The sequence below is a fragment of the Saccopteryx bilineata genome, chromosome 4 (genome assembly GCF_036850765.1).
Source record: "Saccopteryx bilineata isolate mSacBil1 chromosome 4, mSacBil1_pri_phased_curated, whole genome shotgun sequence".
In the NCBI taxonomy this organism is placed as follows: Eukaryota; Metazoa; Chordata; class Mammalia; order Chiroptera; family Emballonuridae; genus Saccopteryx; species Saccopteryx bilineata.
In genome coordinates this window covers 193186869-193209221 of record NC_089493.1, presented here as the reverse complement: position 1 = coordinate 193209221, position 22353 = coordinate 193186869, and the positions used below count along the sequence as shown (strand labels likewise).

General features: G+C 50.2%; 1 non-coding gene across 1 annotated transcript; it reads right to left on the bottom strand.

Annotated features, from left to right (window-relative positions):
* Positions 1 to 21537: 21537 nt before the first annotated feature.
* Positions 21538 to 21613, bottom strand: TRNAA-GGC (transfer RNA alanine (anticodon GGC)). Its single transcript has one exon. It is a non-coding gene; the product is annotated as a tRNA-Ala (tRNA).
* Between the last annotated feature and the right edge of the window lie 740 nt (positions 21614 to 22353).

Sequence of the window (22353 nt, the reverse complement as noted above, 5' to 3'; positions counted from 1 at the left end):
AAATGAACACTTTTGTTTCTATTTTATTCCATTTGAATCAATACAGATTTATTTTCTCATGTAAAAATATGATGATCTCATCAAGCCTCTGAAGTGTTCTCTTAAAATGAGATTTTTTTTATAATAAAAAGTTGATTTGAAGGAATCTATTCGATAACGTCCATTAGTACTTAAATGCCATGAAGGGGACGCACAGGAGAGTGAGGTTTGGAAACCAGGTGAGCCGCTCTTTAATATCAACGTCAGGATCTAGGTTCTGTGTCTCTGGAAGGATGGCCAAGGGAGGGGGTCTCAAAGCACGCAGACTCGTGTGAAGAAGTGGAGCAGTGACGGACAGGACATTCTGGAATGGCCTTGGCCTCCAACGTTCAGCATCCACCACCTACTGGTACCTACTACCCGCCTGGTGCTGGGCTGCATACCACGGGCGCCCGGGGTCAGATGTGAAAAACATCTGGACCAGATGACTGGGGCTGGGGAGACAAGACAATGAGAAGTTGCCTTTGTCTTTTCAAAGCTTTAAGTCTCCCCTGTAGAAGTGGGTGTAGTCGGGGCTTTCTCGGTTTCCTTTGAATAAAACATAGATGTGAAAACTTCCTGGCAGGCAGAGGCCTTTGTAGTCCTGCCTCTGTTGAGGGGAGACAGGTAGAATATTGGACCAAATGACTTCTAATTTCCCATCTGTCTTATTTGGGGGGGGGGGAAGTACTGGATATTTATTGATTGCTCTGATTTAAAAGCTCATTAGTTAAACTGGCCAGTATCATTTCACCTGGAAAGTTTCACCTTCACCCATGATTGTTCTGCTGCCCCCTAATTTCCCAGGGTCACTGGCTTCTCAGCACGGAAGGGGTGGGGTGGCAGTTGGGGTCACGGTCACTGGAGAAGGGGAAGATTCAGGAGCAGGACTTTGTGAACTTCTCCGAGAGGCAGATTGGCCTCCCTCTCCCCCACGAGAATGATATTGCCACAGTGAGATTAGGACGCATTCCTGACCTTGGACTTCGCAATAATCAAATCGTTAATATGACTCTAAATACATCAGAAAAGCAAGAGATTACAGCCATAAACCTTTTATGATAATTCACTGTTGTTAAGAATTTACGTGGTGTGCCTGGACGTTGCTTCATCGATCACATTAATTATCCACAAGCTTCCGTTTTACTATAGAGCATACAAAAATCAGCTAAAAAATACAACGCAAGTGCACCATCAATTTGCCTTAAAGCTGCTCTATGTTAGCTAGAATGTACATTAAATTAGCACCAATTTGACCTGCCGTTTTAAATGTGGTAGCATTGGGACGGATGATTTCAACAATTCGATCTCTTTTGACGACGGTGCAAGAAAAACTAAATAGATACACTCATTTTCTTTTGAGAAGTTGCCCTGGAGCAGGGAGTGGCATTGGGCATCAATCCCCTGCCTCAGAGTCCAGCTCGCACTTTTAAGTGGTCGAGAGTCCCCAGCTTGACGGTGGTGGGCATGTCAGCAGCAGTCTCTCCTTCCCCTTAGAAACCTCCTGGGGAGCCTGACCAGGCGGTGGCGCAGTGGATAGAGCGTCAGACTGGGAAGCGGAAGGACCCAGGTTCGAGACCCCAGGATAGCCAGCTTGAGCGCGGGCTCATCTGGTTTGAGCAAAAAGCTCACAAGCATGGACCCAAGGTCACTGGCTCGAGCGAGGGGTTACTCAGTCTGCTGAAGGCCGTCGGTCATGGCGCATATGAGAAAGCAATCAATGAACAACTAAGGTGTCGCAAGGAAAAACTGATGAGTGATGCTTCTCATCTCTCTCCGTTTCTGTCTGTCTATCCCTATCTATCCCTCTCTCTGACTCACTCTCTGTCCCTGTAAAAAAATTAAAAAAAAAAAAAAAAAAGAAACCTCCTGGGGGCTCCCCAACCTTCTTTTGGATGCTTCAAATGCCAAGTGCTCACCACAAGGCAGCTCCTGCCATTGAGGGAGGGATCTGGTGCCCCTAGTTCCAAGCCTGCTTTCGTGGGACAAGGGAACAAAGTTCATCTGCTACAATGCCATTAGCTCAAAGGAAAAGAAAGCCGGGCTCAAAGGGGACTGAGCAATAAGGAGATGGATCAACTGAGAGGCAGCTCTGGGGGGTGGGGGGGCTGGCTCGGGGCTGGGGAGACTGATCTAGTGTCTCAGCCATTGCCCAAGGCTGGGTGCCCTAGTGGTCACAGATGGCTACCAACAGTCAGCAAGGCTACCTGCCTTCTTGTTCACTGTTGGCCAGCGAGGGGTGGGCAAAGAGAGGGTCCCTTCCTGCAACCCCTACATCAAAGCACAGAACCTTGCATCTCATTGGCCTGAAATATCTTAGATCTGCCCACCTCTGAACCAATCACAGAGACAGGGGGAAGGGGAACTCCCTGATTGGTTTAGCTATAGACCAACCAGTGCCCATCCATGCTGTGGGTCAGTACGGCAAACCTGGCTGGGTTACACAACGGGAGGAGGGTGTAATAGATGTTGGAAAGGCAACCACCCTGTCCATTCCATGGTCCTTCCGCTTTCCTGGTTGGAAAGTCCAGCCCCTTCCTTGGCTCCTCCACAGACAGGATCCCTGGGCCTTTTCTGGCTTGAAGGCCTGCCCAGCACTCAGCCCTTTGGGGTGCTCATCTATGCAGGGGAGCCACTCTGTGCCTGTGTGGGTACCCTGGCCATCCAGGAATGCTGGCTCAGCCTGAGCTGTGGCTTTTACAGTCCTGTCCTGCTTGGGGCGTCCACCAGACAAACTTCCATGACCTTCACAGGGGCCTGGGCTTGAATTCCTCCTCTACCACTCACTGGACGTATAACCCTGAGCAGGTTATTTTCCTGCCTTCCCCCTCAGTTTTCTCATCTGTAAAATGGGAATAATAACAGTTGGGTTTGTTTGTTTTTTTCAAGAGATTAAACTAATCCCACTGAGTGTTGCACATATGCCCCTCCCAGATCCTGGTATTATTAGTAGTAATAACAATAAATTAGTTATCTCCCATCTGGTACCAAGATCAACCCTCACTGTACAGAAAAGTAAGGGCTTTCTGTGTCTCTATCGCTCACACCGGACCTGGAAATGTGATCCTCGCCAGCTGTGGACGCCCAGCTGTGCAGAAGGGCCGCGTTCTCTCCAGGAGCACTCGCTCTCTGCCTGCTCAGAGCCCCCTCCCTCCACCTGCTCCATGGCTGCCCCCTGACAAACCCCCCCCACAGACTCTTAATAGGTAGACTAAACAGGACAGCTTCAACACAGAAACAGAAATACCAATTTACAGTCAGAGTGTCTTTTTCCTGCAACTTCTGCAATATTGAAGTTCATAATAAGGGAGGAAAAAAAAACCCGTCAGGCTGCTGGACAGACGGTTTCAATAGTAACCATTCATCTTATAACATACTCAGCCTTCCCCAGGAGCTAAGAAAAAGAAAAGTAACAATGACACTATATTTCTTTGCAAGGTGAAGGATGTGTTAACTAACCTTATCGTGGTGATCACTTCACAATATATACGCATAGCAAATCAGCATTTAGTACCCTTAAACTTACACTACGTTGTATGCCAGTTATATCTCAGTGATGAAGCTGGGGTCGGGGGAAGAATGACAAATGAGAAAAGGAAAAAGAGGTAATTTCAATCCTAGCAGGACAGCAGAAAGAAAAGTGGCCAATTCCATCAACAGCCTCTAGCACTGTGCACGGTTCTTCAAGGAAGGGCCAGGGAATAAAGAGATCAGACTCCCAGATGGGACCAAGCTTCTGCCTTTTCTCACTGCCCCCTGTGGAGGAAAACTGTTGAAATGGATGCCTGCCCCACGCCCCGCGCCCCTCCCCCCTTCCTCTGCCCCGAACCACAGCCGTCCCTCTGGGGAGCTGGGGCACCCTCATTCCCAGCCCTGTGGTTTAGGAAGGCTTTCCCAACTCTCCAGCTCTATGCGTGGCTTCATTCAGCATATTCTTTTACCCTGGCCACAGTGAGTGTCCTCTACCCTGGACATGTGACCCAAAAAAAGCCAACCAGAGGGATTGGGTAAGAATTGTTAGGAAAGAGGAGCTCTCTTCCGGCTAAGATTCTGGTCCGGAGCTCCTGAAGCCACCACACAAAGACCGACGGCCCAGGAAGGAAACTAAGACGGAGGAGAGCCAGAGCTGAAAGCTGGGAAGAGATGGACGTCTGAAGATTGTGTGAGCACCTGGTCCAGCTGGGTCTCACGTCAGCACTACCCTGACCACGAGCCTGCCATTTCCTTCTGTCTCTTCAGGCAGTGAGCTGGGCCCGTTCCCTCCCCCGCGAAAAGGGGCTCCTCGATCGAGTCAGACACTCCCTCTGCTAGCTGTGTGGTTGCTGCTCTCTCCTTCCACCTCTGAGATGGAAATGTCACATTAAGGAGAGACGCAGTCTTTTCACGCTCCGCTCCTGGAACGTCTGGGGCCGGCCATTGTGTCGAGCCAGTGACCCGAAACCCTTGAGAACGGCCACCTCCATCACTGTGGGTCAGGATACTAGACGGCACGTATTTCATAGGCAGGCATTTATTATTTTCTCAGCGAGCAGTTAACCTTTTGTTTTTCTTGGGGGGGAAAAAGAATTGAACATGTCACCACCTCCTATTCCCACTTCCCTGAGGAGTCAAGGCTCTGTGACAAAGTTGAATGGACGGTTTCTGAACTTTAGAAGAGTGAAAAATTAATCAAGCCATTCCACCTTCCAAGTGCTAACACCCCCTGCCAAAAAAACAAAAACAAAAAAAACTACATATCTTGTCACCAAGGATCCTCTCCCCGTAAATGCATTCCAAAGCAATGCCACAAATGCCTGCCACCCGGCAAATGCCATCGGCTGCTGAGTGAGGCCATCTGATAAGCATGTTCCCCTCCCAGCCACCCCCCACCCCAGCTGTCAGGTCCTCACACTTGGAGTCCTCGAGTTCCTGAAATGATACAGGCAGTGCAGATGTCGCAGGGGTCACGGAAGGCATTAGCAAGGCCTCGGCCCTCAAGTGGTCCCCTGCTCAGCTGTCACAGCTGATTAACTCGGAGAGTCCCCAACACGACTCACTCCCCCCCCACCCCAAAGTCTAGCTCATGGCGTCCCAGCGATGGCCTTGTGGTGACTGTCAACTGGCCATAGTAGTCCCTCTGAAGTTACAACCTACACTGTCTACTTTTAAAAACAACTTCCTTTACTTGTGATAAAACACACATAACAAACTTGACCATCCTAACCGTTTTTCAGGATGTACTGTTCGGTACTATCAAGTGAACTTACATTGTGCAACCAATGTTGATCTCATTTTTGTCTTGCAAAACTGAAATTGTCCCCATTCCACAACAACTCTTCATTGCCTCCTCCCCCAGCCCCCGGGAACCCACCATTCTACCTTCTGACGCTGTGGATTTGATGACTCTAGGCACCTCCTATAAGTGGAATCACACAGGATTTGCTCTTTTGTGATGGGCATGTCTCATTCAGCATAATGTCCTCAAGGACCATGCATGTTGTAACGTGTATCAGAATGTCCATCCTTTTCAAGGAGAAATAACATTCCGTTGCATGTGCATACCACATTTTCTCTATATACATTCATCCATCGATGGAAAGTTAGGTGGTTTCCACATCTTGGCTATTGTGAATAATGCTACAATGAACACGGGAGTGTTAATCTCTCTGTGTCAGTTCTTTTGAGGTTATGCCCCAAAGTGTCATTACTGGATCATATGGTAGCTCCATCTTTAATTTTCTGAGAAGTTATCATACTATTTCCCATAGCTGCAGTCCCATTTTACATTTCTACCGGCAGTATACAAGGGCTCTAATTTGTCCACGTCCTCACCAACACTTGTTATTTTCAGGGGGGGGGGGGGTTGGGGGCAGGGAGGGGTTGCCTTAATTTTATGTTGGACAATAGCCATCCTAATGGATGTGAGTGCTGTCTCATTGTGGTCTTTTTTTTTTCTTTTTTTTTGTATTTTTCTGAAGCTGGAAATGGGGAGAGACAGACAGACTCCCACATGCGCCCAACCGGGATCCACCCAGCACGCCCACCAGGGGCGACACTCTGCCCCTCTGGGGCGTCGCTCTGCCGCGACTAGAGCCACTCTAGCACCTGGGGCAGAGGCCAAGGAGCCATCCCCAGCGCCTGGGCCATCTCTGCTCCAATGGAGCCCCGGCTGCGGGAGGGGAAGAGAGAGACAGAGAGGAAGGAGAGGGGGGTGGAGAAGCAAATGGGCGCCCCTCCTACGTGCCCTGGCCGGGAATCGAACCCAGGTCCCCCGCACGCCAGGCCGACGCTCCACCGCTGAGCCAACCGGCCAGGGCCTCATTGTGGTTTTGATTTTTACTGCTATTCTTGTCGTGATGACCATTGCTGTCATTTCTCCTGTCAGATCAAGCTCTGTGTATGTTTTTTTTTAATTTCAGAGATGGGCCCAGTTCATTCTGAAGGCATATCATCCCTGGTGGCCTCACCAACTTGCTACAAATGGCCCACCTCTTCCAAGAGAGATACAGGGGGTCCTCGGGTTACGACAGACTCAACATATGACATTTCGAGTTTACAATGTTCAACTCCCATAAAAACTTTAAAAAATTGAGACATGAGTGTTTCGGCTTACACCGTTAGCATCACACTTACGGACTACATGGATGAACCAGTTTGGTTGCGCACGGCAGAAGAATATGGTGTATAAGGGTGTTGGTGTCCCCCAGTATGCTTACCTACACTATTTTGGATGGTTAAAAGCTCAAGTGTTCTGTTTGTGTTAGGCTAGGCTGTGTTTCAACTTACAGTAGACCAAAATCTGGGTTATGTCTCTGTCACAGGAACCGAACTGTGTGGTACCCGAGGACGCCCTGGATTCTGCAGCAAAGTCACAGGGACCTGGAGATCCTGAGTGACTGGTGCCACCCTCCCCTTTCCAGAAAAGGAAATAGAGGCAGAGAGACACTGAGAGCCGGATGGAGTGGATAAGGAATCAGAGGTGGGTTAACCTGATTGAAAAACCCGGCTCACCCACTCACCAGCAGCAAGGACCCCGGCAGCGTCCCTCGTCTGTTTCATCTGCAACATGGAAATGGAAACAGCCTCCACTTTCCAGAGAATCACGCTGGATAACACCTGCCGCAGGCAGCGCCCGGCACACTGTTAGTGCTCAACAAATGCTCCTGGCTGTTGTGGGTCGTGTTTTCTTAATTTTATCAAAGAACCTGCCCAAATCCCAAGACTAGTGACTGAGTTTTCTGATTCCCAGGTTATGTTCTTGCCAGGATGACTCTATTTTATTTTCTTTGTTAATGACAGTTGACAGTCAATATTGTATGAGTTTCAGGTGTACAGCGCGGTGGCCGGACATGGACACACTTGCAGAGTGCTTCCCCCGCCCCAAGCCCCCGATCGGGCTTGCACCCACCTGACACCGTGTGTAGTCGTCACCATGTTACTGGCTTTCCCCCCTGTGCTGGACTGTCCATCTCTGTCGCTATTCTGTCACCGCCGATTTGTAGTTCTTAATCCCTTGCCCTGTCTCACCCAGTCCCTCCGCCCTGCCCCCAAGTCCGGAAACCATCCCTTTGTTCTCTACATCTCTGAGTTTGCTACGTCTTGCTTGTTCATTTGATTTGTTCTTTAGAGTCCACATAGAAGTGAAATCATATGGTATTTGTCCTTGATCCCCCCTCCCCCCTTCCTCAGTGGGTGGGTCTGGTCACCTACGCAGCCCTCTCAGTTACTTGACTGTAACTGATCACCTTTTTTTCTAATGACCTCCCAAAGGCCCCAACCTACAAGCTGTCACTTGCAACCCAAAGTATCCCTCCCTGATGCAACACATCATTTCCCCCAAGACGCTCCGTGGGAGCTTTTATTGTTCCCAGGAGACAGGGAAGACAAGGGGTACCCGGCGGAGTGATCGGATGCATCCCAGGTCACACGGCTACCGGAGCTGGAGCTGGATGGAACTCGGGGCTCCTTCGAAGCCACGCTATTACAAGACTGCGGTGAACAAAAGCCCTGTGTCTCCTTACATGTCACCTGGCAGGGCTGTTTGCAGTCTGCAGATGCTCGGAGGCCTGGATTGCCAGCCGCTCCCTCCTCGCTCAGTGCCACCAACTTGATGAATCAGCACAGCGGCCCTTGCCATCACCATCGTGGGAGTCCAAGGGGCCCCGCGGGCATCGCCACCCGTACCCCGACTGTCGGTGCTGTTTGTTCCCTTCCTTCTTTGGACATCCTTTTCTGCCGGCTCCTCCAGGACTTCCACTATGTCACCACACGCACGCATTCTTGCAATAGTTAAAATAGTGGTTATGGCAGTTACGTAACAACATTAGGACATGATACGCCCGGTGGAAAAGCAGAATCCCACGTGCAGGCACTGAGATGTGAAAAAACAAATAAACACATATGCACGTAAACAATAAAAGTAAACAAAAACACCAGGCCACCCACTGCGATCGTGGTGGCTGTGGTCAGGTTGAGTGATTTCTTTTCTGTCTACCGAGTTTCCAAATTTTCTGTTATGTACTCAGAATGATAAAACAGGTTAAAATGTTTTTTGGGGGTTTTTTTTTGTTTGTGTGTGTTTTTTAACGTGTCATGGTTTATCCCGCCTCTCTCCTGGGAGGCAGCAGAGCAGAGCATGCTAGTTAAAAGTACGACTGCCTGAGTTCAAATCCCAGCCCTACCACTTAACACACTGCAGACCAGTAGTGTTAGTTTTATTGCTAGCTTTACCTAGTGGCCAGATAAAGTTTCTACTGAATGAGTAAATAAAAAAATTAAATTAAATTAAAAAAAAAAAAAACGTTTTACATAAATGTTAAAGGCACGCTTTAAAATTAAATATCCTTTGCATTTTGAAGTTATTTATTACATGTTCTTATAAGCTAATATCTATTCAAGTACAATGTTTGTAAAACACAAGAATTCTCGTGATCCAGCCGCAATGTGGAGCCGCAGGGCCCTCCACTGAGTTCCTTAGCTATTTATTCTGTATCTCAGTATCCCCATCTGTAGCATGGGCAAATATGAGCACCTGTCTCAGAGGGTGGTTCTGAGGACTGAGTTAACAGTTCTAAAGCACTTAGAATGGTGCCTGGTACACAGTTCAGCCAGTTCACTGCACCGTTTCCCGGGGTGGGCGGTAGCATCTTGAAGGGAACTGTGACATAGAAACAGGACAAGCCTCATGTTGTGCAGAGGGACTCAAGCCGTGGAAGTTGCAACTCCAGAGCTGACTCACACCAAGCATCCCGCAGGTGAACTCTTTAGCAATTCGGCACCGGAGGGCTGTCTGTCATTCACACCATCTGATGTACTCTAGCTCATAAAGCATCCACAGGTAAGGCTGCTGGAGAATCAGGTGAAGGAAAGACAAGCAAGTTCCCCCAGGGCAGAACCTCCCTGAACAAGTCTTCCTCTGCTTAAATAGGAAGAAGTCCTCTAGTGGCCAGGAGGTGATACTACAACCACTTGTCAGAGTCCCAACAGATGCCCAACGGTTGCTGGCGACCTTTAGCTGGGTTTGGCTTTGCCAAGAAGAGCATGCCGGGCTCCTCGTCTCCCCACACTGTAGCTGAAGGAGCCAAAAGGACATTTCCTAAGACCCAGGATCCGTATGTTTGTGGTATAGGCACACTGTATGCAGCTGAGCTCCAGGAAGGAGGTCCCTTCCCTGGGCACATTTGACTGTGTGTGCCACTGGCGTACACGTGGCGTCTCCTTAGAGACAGAGGGTTTCTAAAAAGGATAGCTTAGGATGCACTAAAGATGAGGAGGACTCTAACCCACAGTCTCCAGGCTCTTATTTCAACCCCTTCGCTTTACAGATGGGAGAGAGCCAGCAACATTGACAACAGTGCCTGCAACTCAGTAGGCACATCATAAACGTGTCATGGCAGTTGGGTGTCACATTTTATCCTTGTCATTACTTGAGGAGTGGACCCCATCTGAAGACTCACCTGATGACACACCAACTGCTCTGCTTCCTCAGCTTGGCATTGGTAAAAATGCCCCCCTGAAAACGGTGCTCCGTCAGGAATAATCTTCCTCGGCTTTTGTATTTTATGTATTATCTAGCACAGGGCTTGGCACACTTTCTGTAAAGGGCCAGGTGGTAAATATTTTAGGCTTTTGGGGATCATGCAATCTCTGTCACTACTCAAGTCAGCCCATCTGCAGCGTGGACGTGGCCACCAACAATCTGTAAGACAATGGGCGTGACTGCATTCCAACAAAATGTGCCCCTCGTGGCTCCGTGGCTCTGTGGCCCCTCTCCACCATCGCTGCCTCACACAGGTCTGCCCTCTGCTCCTGCCACTCTCTATCCCCCTCGCTTTGCCTTCTTTTCCTTCATGGCACTTCTATTCTCATCCATCATCGACTGTATATTGCTTATTTACTGCCTGTCTCCTTCTCCAGAACATAGGACCCCTGAGTCAGGGGCTTTGTTTGGCTCTCTGCATGTCATGAACTGACTGTCTGTGTCTCCCCCACCCCAAACTCATACATTTAAGCCCTACAGTGCACCCTCATTGTGATGGCATTCGGAGGCGGGGCCTTTGGTAATTGGTTTAGATGAGGTCATGAGGGTGGGACACTCATGATGGGATTAGTGCCCTTTATAAGAAGAGACCAGAGGGCTTTCTTTCTTTCTCTCTCTCTCTCTTGCTCTTTCCCCCCTGTGAGGACACAGCGAGAAAGTGGCCATCTGGCAAAGAGCCCTCACCAGGAACAAAATAGGCCAGCACCTTGGTTTTGGATGTCCAGCCTTCAGAACTACGAGAAATAAGTGTCTGTTGTTTGAGCCACCCAGCGGATGGTATTTTGTTACCGCAGCCTGTGATGACTAAGACTGACTGTGGTATCTCTATTACTTGGAACAGAGCTTGGTGGGTGAAGGGTGCCCCATAAATACCGCTGATTCAAACCTTCTCACAGTGCTCCGGGCAGGGCTTATATCCCAAGTTGGAGGCAATCTGTTTCTTTTATCAAAATAATGGGAGGCAGCTTGGGGCTGTGATCAAGCTCTGGGGTCTCTGCTCACTCTGTGCACACACGTCCATGCTCCATCCTAGAGTTCCTCACGACACATTGTCATGATATGCCACATCTGACTCCTGCACAAGATTAGGAACTCTTCCCAGGATGAGTGGGGCTTCCAGGGTAGTGCTCAGAAGTGCTTCCTGAGATCCCTAGGGTAGAATGACTTGTCCTAGCGCAGAGATTTTATCAGTGGGTATTTCCAGTTCCCCAGGAGGCCCACAGAGAACAACACTTTGCCTGGGTGGGTATAATAGCGCAAGTTATTTTAGTTCCTAGTAACAGAAAACCCAACTCAGGCTTAGCCTTTAAAGGGTAGTACATATTCTGGAGGCAGAGCATGCTTCAGGTATTGTCTGATCTAGTGGCTGAACAACCTTGCTCATTTCTTTCCACCTCTCTGTGGACCTCCCCCGGGGTCATGCTAACACTGACTTCTCTTATGGTCACAAGACAGCTAACAGGGCTCATCGTCCTCACTCATCTCACAAGGGGGGAGAGAGCTGCCTGTTCCCACAACCTTCAGAGAACTCCTGGGCTTCCTCTGGATGGAGCCACTACTCACACCACATTCCTACTCCTGAACCAACTCACTGCTGCAAGAATTAGGCAAACTGCCTTCAACCAGTAAAGGTTCACTTCTGGATCTGGGGGCGGGGCCACCCAAACCACACACTGGGACATTTGGGGTCCTTTGGGGAAGGAGAAATGGAAAACGGATACTAGGGAAGGAAGTGACCGGTAATTCTCAGCATAGTGGGTCCTGAGAACTTCGGACCCTCCCAGGTGACCCTGCCCCTGTCTCCACACAGGATTAGTTCTGGTGCCCGCAGTCAAGTTACGGTTTGTATGAGATAGGAGCGAACCTAGCCAAGGCTTTGGAATGTCTCCTGTAGAAATTAGTGGTGAGCAGGCCAAGCATGCAATTAAGGATTGAATTTTTCTATAAACACCCAAACACAGATACACACAGAATAGGGCATGGCATTATGTCCTCCACACAGATCCCTCTCCTGCCAGTCTGCCTTGTGCCAGGAGACTGCTGTTGAGAGAATGCGCCAGATAATGAAGCTGGAATGTTCCATCGTGACCAAAGTGGATTCTCGGGAGCGCCTTGGCCCTCCGTCCGGCGTGGAATGCCTTTATATAAGTGCCCATCTGTGCGTGTTGGCCCACGGCTTCAGTCATTAGAGCTCTTGCTCTCTTTACGCTAATCTCTCTCTCTCTCTTTCTATCTATCTTTCTCTCTCTCTCTCCTTCCAAGATTAGCAGGAACTAAATGCTAGGGAAACCTGGACTCTGTTAAAAGTGCTCCAGGCCCTAAAGAAGCTTCCCATCTCAAAGGGATCAAAGGATCCCCAAAAGCTTCCTTGTCTATTACCACCTTCCCGCCTGAGTCCGTCTGGAGCCAAAAATTCCCACAGTGGTCAAGCCTTTGCATTGGGGGTCTTGAAAATGCAAGACAATTACCTCTTGAGTACAGAAGGAGAAGCTGCGGACTCCCAAGGCTGTTAAGAGACCTCAGGGGGTGAAGCCCTGGGTGTGCATGTGCTAACGGGAAGGGGAGAGGGACCAGGGGACGTCCTGTCATGCCAGGAGGTACGTTAAGATTGCCTACAGCCCTATTGGGAGGCACTCTGCTTCTTTCATCAAATGATGGAAGACACCATAGAGCCATGACTAAACTCTAGAGCAGGGGCCCCCAAACTTTTTACACAGGGGGCCAGTTCACTGTCCCTTAGACCATTGGAGGGCCACCACATACAGTGCTCCTCTCACTGACCCCACCAATGAAAGAGGTGTCCCTTCCGAAAGTGCAGCGGGGTCGGATAAATGGCCTCAGGGGCCGCATGCGGCTTGCGGGCAGTAGTTTGGGGACGCCTGCTAGAGTCTGACATCCTGGATCCAGGCTCCAGCTTTGCCTCCAGCTTACAGTGTGGCCCCAGGCAAGTCTTGTTACCTCTTAATTCTAGTTTCTTTATCTATAGAAAAAGGACAATAATAAGCTTTCATAGGTAATATTATAATAATATAATATATATATTGTATTAGTAGTAGTATAATATATATAATACTACAGTACACTATAGAGTATACTATGCTATAAATACTATTATGTATACAGTATAATATATACTTATATATTAAATGTTATATTATATAAATACTACATTATATAGTATATAGTATATTGTGTATTATAATATTCAATATTATATATGCTATATGTATTATAGTACATGTACTATAATGCATATTATAGATACACATACTATAAGGTCTACCAGAAAGTTCTGTCCGGTTTTGGAATAAAACAAAATACAAATTTTTCTTACTGTCAATAAACTTTATTAAATAATATAATTGCCATTATTATTAATGATTTCTTGCCAGCGTGAGGGCAATTTGTATATCCCATTTTTGAAAAATGTTTTATCTTTTGATGCGAAAAATTGAACCAGTGCTTGTTTGATATCCCCTTCATTTTTGAATTTTTTGCCCTTCAAAAAATTTTGTAAGGACAAAAACAAGTGATAGTCGGAGGGTGCTAAGTCTGGGGAATATGGTGGATGTGACAGACATGCTTCTGTAGCATTTCTTCCTTGTTGAAATTCGTAAAAATTACAGTGGCATAAATGAATTTTATCAGTAGCCATGGGTCCACTATCGCTTCACACATAAGACTAACATGAATCAACTTTGTTTTAGTTCATTTGCTACGTCAGTATGTATATATTAAGTGATAAAAATAGAGAGGCACACATGCGCCAAATAAACATGTGCTTACGTGTCAAAACTTGCTGTGATAGAAACGGACAGAACTCTCCGGTAGACCTTACTATAGCATATATAGTATATGTATATAGTATATTATATATTTATATGTTACACATAACCCATATACTATATTTTATAGTAGTATACTATAGAATACTATAGTATAGGATATATAGTGTACTATAAACACTATAGGATATAGTATAGTATATAATAATGGTAACATAATAAGCCTTGTAGGGTTGTTGGTGGGTTAAGTGACATACTTGGCCTCATTTCCCTGTGCCCCTGTGGTAGTGTTATGCCTCCACCCCTTTGCCATGGACTCCGGAAGCATGGAGGAACCTTCCCTGCCCTTGACTTTGGACTTGACTATGTCCCTTGCCTGGACCAACGGCTCTAAACGGGACTGCCTGGCTGGCATTGCCTTCTATGAGCCTGCTTTCACCCAAGTCACCAGCTGTGGGGGAAGGACGAGCATCACGCGGAGCCGACCTGGACCCAGCCCGCTGCCGGAGCCCAGCGCAGCCAAGCCACACGTAGGTCAGGCAAACCCAGCTGCCCTGCAGACGTGTGAGCCCAACACCCCTGAGAGTCTGCATCTGTCTATTACACGGCCAATGCTGAGTGCATAGTAAACACTTAATAACGTGTGCTATTCACATTATGACTTCTGGCATGAGAGGCTGCACATGGCTCAGACAAGTGGGGTATTCATTTGGACGGTCAGGTTTATGATATTTGCTCTCATGCTAGAAGGTGCACTGCGAACTCTCGAGGGCCTGTTTGGGATCGGAGCCAGCCGGCATCCCATGGTGTGCTGACCAGCGGAGTCGTTAACACGCTTCCCCTCGGGTCGGCATGGATGTCGCAAGTCTGCTCCCCACTCGCCCGCCTGAGCAATGTTTATCCAGCGCCTTCCACGTTTGCTAGGCAGTAGAAGAAACCACTGCGAACAGGGCAGACCAGACTGAGCCTTCGCAGAGCGGCATGCTAGTGGGGAGACAGGACAGACAGACAGACACGAGTGGGTCCAGATGGTGGGAGCTGGGGGGCGATGAGGAGTGAGGAGCTGGAGAGGAACTGGGGAGGCCACTGTAGTGGTCAAGGGGGAGGGAAGAGCAAGTGCAAAGTGTCTGAGGGGCCGAAAGGAGCCATGTGGCCCGAGAGGGGACGTGAGCGGTCAGTGGTCAGCGGTCAGCAGGAGTGGGGGAGATGCATGGGACAGGGCCGAGGATACCAGCCTCACGGGTCAGGCAGGAAGTCTGATTTCATTCCCAGGGTAGTGAGAGAAGCCCTGGGCGGATGCCAGGCATGGGAATGAAGAGTCCCCCGCCCTCAGGCTAGCTAGGAGCCGAGCCTGGTGTCCCAGGGGCAGCTGCCCCAGAACAGAGATTTGGTCACAGAGTGGGAGGGAAGGGGCTCCACTCCGGCACACGATCAGACCCCGACAGCATATTCCTCCATCTACTATCCCCAAGGCTCTGCTTTCTGACAGAAGCCCAGCCACCCCACACCCCACATCTGCCCTCCTGGACCCTGAGCCGAGGGAAGCACCCTCACCTCTGGCCGCGGTCTGCACAGTCCGCAGACTCGTGGAAGATCCCTCTCTATGTGGGGGGTCCCAAGGAGGAGGTGGTGACAGACAGGAGAGGCACAAAAACAGGGGCTGGGAGAAGGGTGTGGAGAGGAAGGGGAGAATGAGAGACTTTTTTGTAGGAACTCTCCAGAGGCCTATCTCCAACCTATGTACCCAGGGGACAGATCAGCCAAGGTCTTCCTCACAGAGCCGTGGTCCTGACCTGTGGAACGTCTGAGGACCTTCACAGAAGTACTTAGGTGGTGGCGGGAAGGGGGGGGGGGCGGCATTTTCCATATCCCAGTTGCTGGGCACCTCCTGGACCTAACTCCTCCCACACAGATGGCCAGGCAGAGATAATTACCAAACACAGAGAGACCCCCTACAGCTGAAAGGCCCCCAGGCTCTTTGGTGTCATTTCTGTTGCCCCTTAGGAGGCAGGAGGTAATAATACACGGGACAGGAAGGAGGACTCTACTGTGCCGGTTACATTTGTAACCAGGATGCTGCTGCTGCCCCTCTGTTCACAGGAATCTGGGACCGGCACCTTCTTAAACAAGCAGAGGCCCCTGGAAGGCGCAAAGGGCCATGGCATCTCACCCCTCTGTCTCCGGTGCCTATTTAGAATCCAATCACTGTTGCCCTGGCAACACCCACTCTCCCGCCCCAGGAATTCAAGCCGGTCACTGACCTCTTTGCTTGCAAGTCACGGGAGGATCAATGGAACAACGTGCTAGGACCAACCACATGATAAGGGGCCACGTGTGACTTTGAGTGACAGTTTCCAGTTCTGCCAAAACTACAGAACTGATCCAAATCATAGAGTCCCCAGGGCCGAGGCCAAAGGATGTCACTTCCCCAGCAGATTGCCCCATCCCGGGCCACTGAAAAGTCTGTGACCAAGGCCAGAAGATGTTGGGGTCAGCGAGACACAGGAGGCCGGCTGAGACTGCCACAAGCGGGATCCCTTCTTCCCCGAAGTGGGTGGTGTCTCTCTAAGGTCCAGTACAATGGTATAGATCAGGGGTCCCCAAACTTTTTACACAGGGGGCCAGTTCACTGTCCCTCAGACCATTGGAGGGCCGGACTATAAAAAAAACTATGAACAAATCCCTATGCACACTGCACATATCTTATTTTAAAGTAAAAAAACAAAACGGGAACAAATACAATATTTAAAATAAAGAACAAGTAAATTTAAATCAACAAACTGACCAGTATTTCAATGGGAACTATGCTCCTCTCACTGACCACCAATGAAAGAGGTGCCCCTTCCGGAAGTGCAGCGGGGGCCGGATAAATGGCCTCAGGGGGCCGCATGCGGCCCGCGGGCCGTAGTTTGGGGACCCCTGGTATAGATTTTTCATCTTTTCTCAAAAATGAAGCCCTTCTGATGAACAGCACGCATAGTGGCCCCTAAAGCTGAACTACAGGTGCAATACGGGTCCGGGATGAGGCGCTGCTCCTGGGCTCTGTGGAGGGACCGTCCTGGGGGCTCTCCCAGCAGATGTCAGGAAACAGATGTGTCCACAAGTGGCGCGTCAGGGAAGCATTCCTCTGTCAGCCGTTCTGACATTTAGTGTCACCCCGTCACCCCCTCACAACCTGCTGTCAACTGTGTCAGTTCTGTGATTGCTGCAAGGCACCCCCCCCACATACCCTATCTGTCTGTCCTCCACGACTCACTCACGCTTTGCCTCCCCCCCACCCCGGAAGCTTCTCATCCTCCCGCCCCCCTCAAGAGCCAGGAAGCCCACCCGGCCCCTGATCAGTCTGCACTTGCCCCGCACCTCCGCTGGGAACGACCCTGGGCTGAGATCATCTGACCGCACACTGCTCTTCCCCTGGACCCTAGCCTCCTCGCTATCCACCCACACACCTGACACCCGGCTGGGCCCAGAGGAGGCACCCCAGGCACACGTGCACACAGCGGGGACAGAGAGAGCCGCACGGCCTGAGGAACCGAGAGGCAGAATGACGGGAGACGTTTTAACCTTCGAAGATAAACCCAAGTCCTCCAGAGGGTACCACAGCAAAGGACAGAGTCTCCCATCCAAGTACTAACCAGGCCCGACCCTGCTTAGCTTCCGAGATCAGACGAGATCTGGCGCGTTCAGGGTGGTATGGCCGTAGACGCAAAGGACAGAGTCAACCCCCCCCAGCCCCCCCCCCCCCCCCGTTGCTACCCTGTCCGGGAACACAGATCACGCCGAGCAGTTGAAGGGCAGGCCGTGTAGAAGCCACGAAGGAAATGCCTTCGGATGCTCAGCTGACGGTTTAAAGGTGTGTGCGATTTATGACTATGAACGTCAGTGCCATTACGCAAGGTGACGCAGTTAAAATAACTTCAGTCCCCAGCATCGGGGGGGGGGGGGGCAGGGGGAAGTGGCGAGGGCGGCCAGCCTCGCAGCCCCGAGTCACTGCCCCGCAGTGTCCACATTCCTCCTCTGCAAGGCGGCTCAGACCCCTCCAAGAAGTCTCCTCAGACGCCCCCAGGTGGGAGTGAACTTGGCTTTCTCAGTGCTCAGGGGCTGCGCTTAGAAAGTGGACTCCAGGGCCAGTCTTCTGGGACTCACAATTTCCTGTTTCCAACTTTCTATCTGAACGAGTCGGAGTTGGACATAAAGGGCCCACACGATGCCAGTGGTGGCCATCATCACCATCACCACCACCGTCGTCAGCATTATTCATTTCTTTCAGGATGAAGACCACGTCCTTTCTTGCCGGATCAGCACGGTTGGATTCTAGACTGGAGGCGTCTCCACAAATCACTGGCCTAAATCTTCACTGTGCTTTGTGTGGCCTACACCGAGTCAACAGACAGTAAACCGAGAAATATTTCCTCAGTGAGCCTGCAGGTGCGCTGTAGGGCTGACGCTCCCTGACCCACGGCCCACACATTGAAATAAAATCTTGACGCTAACGATGGTCAACAAGCTTCCCCCCGGTGCCTGGACGGTATCAGCGTCCGCATTCGGCGGCATCAGGCCAGGCTGACTCTTCCAGGCTTCAACATCCTTACTTTTTTTTTTTTTTAACACTCTCGTCCCCATCAACCTCCTTTTCCATAAACATAAAGGAGACAGGTCCTGTGGGAGCTGAGAGCAGAAACAAGGAATCCAAAGTCAGTTTAATAAGGAGGAACCAGAAAGCAGAGCAGACAGCCCTGCGTTCAAATGCTGGCTCTGCACCTCACCGGCTCCATGCCATGGACAGTCCCAGCCTCTGAGCCTCAGTCTTCCTCATCCAGGAAATGGGGCTCAGATGTCAACCACCAGCCACAGGCAGGGGTAAGCAAGTTTGCGAGAGGAGTGTGGTCCCAGGCCCGGCACATGGCAGGTGTGCCCAGCCCTGGGTTCTGATTTGAACCCAGTCGGGAGAGCCTGGTGTGTCCAAATCTGTGTTTGTCTACACTGCAGAGCCCCTGAGGGTGCAGCAAGCCGCCTGTTTAGATTCACCTGGGTTTACTTTTCCCAACGGCCTGAAACACTGCCGTAGGCATGTGATGGGCACCCCATCAAAACCTCAGGAGGGCTGGGTACCTCTGGCCTCTTCAGGCAGAGGGAGGCTTAGATGATTCAGCAATGGGATCGGGACCAGAATTCAGGTCTCAGGCCTGCAAGTCCAAAGTCGGAGACGTGAGGCTTGGGTCTCAGAGTCCCAGTCAGATCTGACCCTGGCACCCTCAGAAGAAGACAAAAGAGTGTGTCAGGGTCACATCTGGCTGGGCGCGGCCCAGCAGGTTTTCAAAACGGAAATGAAATGAAAGGAACATCCGTTAAGAATGTGAAGTGTTAAAAAAACAAAACCAAGAAGAAAGGCTGCCCTTCTCCGAGGGTGAGGCCAGCAGCCAGAATGAAGGGAAGGAGGGAGAAAGAGGCAGAGTCAAGAAGAGATAGTGGAGAAAAGGGAAGAAGAAAAGGCCACTGGAGGAGGAAAGGGAGCCAGAAAGGACAGAGGAGATGCCCCAGGAGTCCCAGTAAGACACCAGCAGGAAGGCTGATGTCACGACCAGCGAGGTGCATGCAGGGAGCCAGGCGCAGAGTGGGTCCAGGGAGGAAACTCCTTCGGGACCGAAACGGGGGCTCGAGAGTCTGGTGACAGGATGCTCAGGAGGGTTCAGAGCTCGAGTCAGAATCCTCTACCGGGCAGCAGGGCAGATGAAGTGGGGGTTGGCTGTAAATTCATGCTCAGGAGCCACAAGCCTTAACCTGAGACAGAGACCACTGCGTTGCCCAGGAAACAGACTGAGTTTAAAGAAATAGCAGCAAGGCCCTGGCCTGTTGGCTCAGTGGTAGAGCGTCGGCCTGGTGTGTGGAAATCCCGGGTTCAATTCCCAGCCGGGGCCCATCTGCTTCTCCACCCTTCCCCCTCTCTTTTCTCTCTTTCTTCCCCTCCCGCAGCCAAGGCTCTACTGGAGCAAAGTTGGCCCGGGCGCTGAGGATGGCTCCATAGCCTCTGCCTCAGGCACTAGAATGGCTCTGGTCACAACAGAGCAACGCCCCAGATGGGCAGAGCATCGCCCCCTGGTGGGCATGCTGGGTGGATCTGAGTCAGTTGAATGCGGGAGTCTGACTGCCTCCCTGCTTCTAACTTCGGGAAGATGAAGGAAGGAAGGAAGGAAGGAAGGGAGGGAGGGAGGGAGGGAGGGAGGGAGGGAGGGAAGGAGGGAGGGAGGGAAGGAGAAAGGAAGGAAGGAGAAGAAAGAAAGAAAGAAAGAAAGAAAGAAAGAAAGAAAGAAAGAAAAGAAAGAAAGAAAGAAAGAAAGAAAGAAAGAGAAAGAAAGAAAGAAAGAAAGAAAAAGAAAGAGAAGAAAGAAAAGAAACACCAGCAGTTGTTGGGATAGGCAAAGCCCGCTCAGCTGGGCTGCCCAGTCTGGTCGGAGCAAGAAAATGAGAAGCATCTCAGCAAGCCAGATGTTCAGTTATATAAGATCAAGAGAGTGCCTGACCTGTGGTGGCACCGTGGATAAAGCATCTACCTGGAATGCTGAGGTCGCCAGTTCAAAACCCCAGGCTTGCCAGGTCAAGGCGCATATGGGAGTTGATGCTTCCTGCTCCTCCCCCTTCTCTCTCTCTCTCTCTTTCTGTTGCTCTCTCCTTCTCACCTCTCTAAAATGAATAAATAAAATTAAAAAAAAAAAAAAGATCAAGAGAGTTCTGGAGCCAGGTGGTGGTGATGGTTGCACAACAGTGTGAATGTACTTAATGCTCCTGAGCCCTGCCCTTAAAAATGTTTAAGGTGATCAATTTTGTGTTATGTGCATTTTGTCACAGTAAAACAAATGGGGGGAAATGTGGCATGTATATGCAATGCAATATTATTCGGCTGTGAAAAGGGATGAAATTTTCATCTATTCCTTTAGTTCCGAGACAACCTCCAATAATGTGGAGAGGAGGACCTTCAACAATAAGCAATTCTTGGGACACCAGCTGGGTCCCAAGGCTGCATCAAAGCCCACAGGTTGAGGGCTTGCTCAGTCCTCCAAGACGGCTCCCCCACCCACTTTAGACTCTGGTGGCAAGCCCAGATTGTCACCTGTGCTTCTGAGCACCAGCTACAGATTGGAGATTCCTACAACCTCCTCTTCGGGTTTCAATTGATGTGCTAGTGTGGCTCCTAGAACTCAGAGAAACATTTCAGTCACTAAATCGCTGGTTTATTACAAAGGCCGTCACTCGGAAACAGATGCACAGGGCAAGGTATGCAGACGGGGCAGGGAGCTTTCACACCCTCCTGGGGCGCAGCCCCCCTCCAAGTCACTTCACCAACTCCAGGGCTCCCCAAACCCCTGGTCGGTGAAGGGAGCCGACCTTCACCGGTGTTTTGTTTTGTTTTTTGTGTTTTTTTTTTTTTGTTTTTTTTTTTCTGAAGCTGGAAACGGGGAAGCAGTCAGACAGACTCCCGCATGCGCCCGACCAGGATCCACCCGGCACGCCCACCAGGGGGCGATGCTCTGCCCCTCCGGGGCGTCACTCTGTCGCGACCAGAGCCACTCTAGCGCCTGGGGCAGAGGCCAAGGAGCCATCCCCAGCACCCGGGCCATCTTTTTGCTCCAATGGAGCCTCGGCTGCGGGAGGGGAAGAGAAAGACAGAGAGGGAGGAGAGGGGGAGGGGTGGAGAAGCAGATGGGCGCCTCTCCTGTGTGCCCTGGCCGGGAATTGAACCCGGGACTTCCGCATGCCAGGCCGACGCTCTACCACTGAGCCAACCGGCCAGGGCCTCCTTTGGAGTTTTTATGGAAGTTTCATTATTTAGGCATGATTGATTGAATATCTGGCCACCAGCAATTGACTCAACCTCAAGCCTCTCTCTGCTCCCAGGGGGACTGGAAGTCCCAACCCTCTCATCACCCAGCGAGGAGGCCCTATCCTTGGGGTGCTTTCCAAGTCACCTGTTCACATAACAAAAGACACTGCTATCACCCTCAAGGAGGGTTTTTGGGAGCTGTGAGCTAAGAACTTTACCTGTTTATATGATAAATATACTTTAGTTCATCTAAATGACCAAATGTTATTCCTTATAAATCACAATACTGCAACTGCTACAATAGGGATGAACCTTGCAAACGCTGAGTGCAATAAGCCAGATACTACAGGACAAATATTTTATGATCCCACTTACAGGGGGCACCTAGAAGAGGCAGCTTCACAGAGACAGGAAGTAGAGGAGAGGTTACCAGAGGCAGACAGGAAGTAGAGGAGAGGAAGGAAGGGGGAGTCGGCATTTAACGGGCACAGGGGTTTTGTTGGGGATAATGCAAAGGGTTGGGCATTGATCATGGTGCTGGCTACACAACCTTGTGAGCGTATTTAATACCACTAAATAGTGTACTTACAAATTGATAAAATGGAAAATATTGTGTTATATACATATATTTTACCACACAGAAAAAAAGAGTGTTACTCTCCACCAATGCCTGTTACAGAAACATAATCGACCCCACGGACACTAAGAATTCT